Consider the following 2,523-nt stretch of genomic DNA (forward strand, 5'->3'; position numbering starts at 1 on the left):
TATGTTAGAGAGAGCAGAGTAGCGTGAATTAGACTTAGTTTATAGTATGTTAAAGAGAGCGGAATAGCGTGAATTAGACTAGGATAAAGTATGCAAAATGAAGCTGAGGACTTTGTGAAAAAATGCGAAGTTGTTTGCTGTTCTAATTGTATGGGTTTGGAGATGTTTTTGGCTTGGATTAATAACAGGCAGGAAGCGCGAGGAAACGCAGCGAATATGGACGCGTACGCGGAAGGTGACGGCGGAGGAAGCGCGGATATGGAGGTGAAAATGGTGAAGGTGATGGCGCGAGGAAGGTGACGGCGCATGGGTGTGAATATGGAGGTGATGAAAGGTGACGGGAGGAAACGCATGATGTATATGACAAGTTGGTGTCGTACTTAAGCGGAGCGCGCGCTGTGCATGTATGAAGGTGTCGAAGGTGTTCATATTGCCTAAGACGCGTACGTGCACATGTCATGTCGCATAGGAAGCGTAGGTATGGTTGTGCAAGTCGTAAATGGCCACTTTGGTGGTTTAACATTGTTTCCAGGCTGCGTATGCGCAAATATGGGGTGCGGCGGCTATCTGCACTGCTGTGTATGAAGGTGTCGGTCTGTGTGGGGTTCCTATCGGAGAGAATACGTATGCTGCGTTGTAGGAGTGAGCTGCTGGTCACACGTTTGTATTGGAGTGCGCTCCACCACTCTCTCTTTTTGTTTTGTTACTATATAAAGTGTAGTCATCTCACTCAGCTCAATTTCTGAGGGCCAGAAGGGGTATTGGGGGCCATCGTGTGCAGTCTATGGCTCACGTATGTGGACATGTGAGTGTGTAAATGTGTTGTACCAATGTATACGAGTGATAAACACTAATAGGCGTGTCGGTCAAAGTCAAATGTAGACGGCCATCTTAGGCTGAAAGCACCATATCCCGTCTGCTCTGTGAAGTTAAGCAGCCTCAAGCTCGGGTAGTACTCGGGTGGGTGACCACCGGGGAAGTCCGGGTGCTGTCTACTTTTTAGCCCGTTTTGAGCTGTTTACCGACTTTGCGTGTGTTTGCAAACGCAAGATATGATGTCTGGCATGTGCCCACACGACATCTTGGTTTTAGTATGCCTGGCGAGCCACTACACACGAGATCTTGTTTTTTGTATGGTGTTCTTTAATTTGATTATTATGAAGATGAAAGAGAACCGTTAGAACGGGTATGAAGGGTGTTCTAGACTTTAGCAGAAAACTTGGCGCATGTGTTCGCACGACCGCTCCCAAAGTTTTACAAGCATATCTCCAGTAGTTGCTTCGCAATGATTTTTTTAGTGACGCCAAAAAACGCCATTTTCGCGGAAAATGGACACCTTGGACGGCCAAAATCACCACTTTTGGCCATGTTTGGCCCTGCACATCCAGGAAGCAAATGAGACTGCTCCGTATAAAAACTGCCCTAGGGGTGCTTTTATGCGCGCATTCTCGTGGTCAAGTCAGATTTTGGCTAAATTCAAATGCCTTGTCTATAAACACTTTTTTCGACCTAAATTTTCACCTGTTTTGTCCCGAAATGATAGCACCCATTCTTTATTTGCCTATATATCGCGAAGGAGGCAACTTTTTTCCTGTTAAGTATAGATAAAAAATTTAATTCGGCGTTTTAGCGCACGAGGAACAAAAGTCTCCATACAAGCTACCCTCGGTTTCTAATGACTTTTTGAGTTAGGGAAGCGTGGATCTTCTTTTTTTCTTGTTTCCAGGACTTCACATGAACTTCCAACTCAACTCGAATTGTCATCCCGGGCCCACCACGCATCGAAACGACACTTTTCTCGGAACTGGCGAATAAAAAATAGGTCACCAGATGCGCAAGAGTCTGGGATGACAGAATATCAAAACAATAACAGAATCGTTAGTACTTTTTTTGTCACCAGCGCCCTTTTTCTGTTTTCGCGTACATAATCGAGCATAACTTTATCAATTTATACCATATCGACCGATATCGATTGTCACGATAGTGTACTTTTTTTAGGCGCACATGATGGTAAAAAGAACGGCCACCTATTCCCAGCCGTTCTTAAGCTATGCTCTTTTAAAGATTTTACTTTAGAGATGACACACCCTCTCATTTCACTCCATTACATGCTCTTTTTGCTGAATTACGTGGCACAGACGCAGAAAATCATGGTTCGCAAGTCGAACATTTTTGAAGAGCGCATCGAAACGGACATTTTCTTAAAATAACATGGTATACAAAAAGTGCGTTCTTGAGCCTGTAGCAAACGATTTGCATCCATGACATCCCAAAAACTTAAAATAACATATCTCGACTCCTAGAATGAAATCGACGTGAATCCTTAGGGCAGTTAGTGTGTTTTAGTATCATACTTAACACCACAAAGTTTTACGGGGCACTCTACAATACTCTTCCCAAGACGCAAGAAAATGTTCATTTTGGGGGGTCCTCTAACGCGAACTTAATGATAAAATACCGCACTTAGTCCATAAAATACGAACTTAGGCACTATTCGCACTTAGTAAAATAACTTCTCGCACT

At 43.9% G+C, this 2,523-nt stretch overlaps 1 non-coding gene across 1 annotated transcript; it reads left to right on the forward strand.

The window, feature by feature from the left end:
- Nucleotides 1-885: 885 nt before the first annotated feature.
- PITG_33071 lies at nt 886-999 on the forward strand. Its single transcript, XR_009934465.1, has one exon. It is a non-coding gene; the product is annotated as an 8S ribosomal RNA (ribosomal RNA).
- Nucleotides 1,000-2,523: the final 1,524 nt, after the last annotated feature.

Source organism: Phytophthora infestans, genomic scaffold (genome assembly GCF_000142945.1).
Source record: "Phytophthora infestans T30-4 supercont1.52 genomic scaffold, whole genome shotgun sequence".
In the NCBI taxonomy this organism is placed as follows: domain Eukaryota; phylum Oomycota; class Peronosporomycetes; order Peronosporales; family Peronosporaceae; genus Phytophthora; species Phytophthora infestans.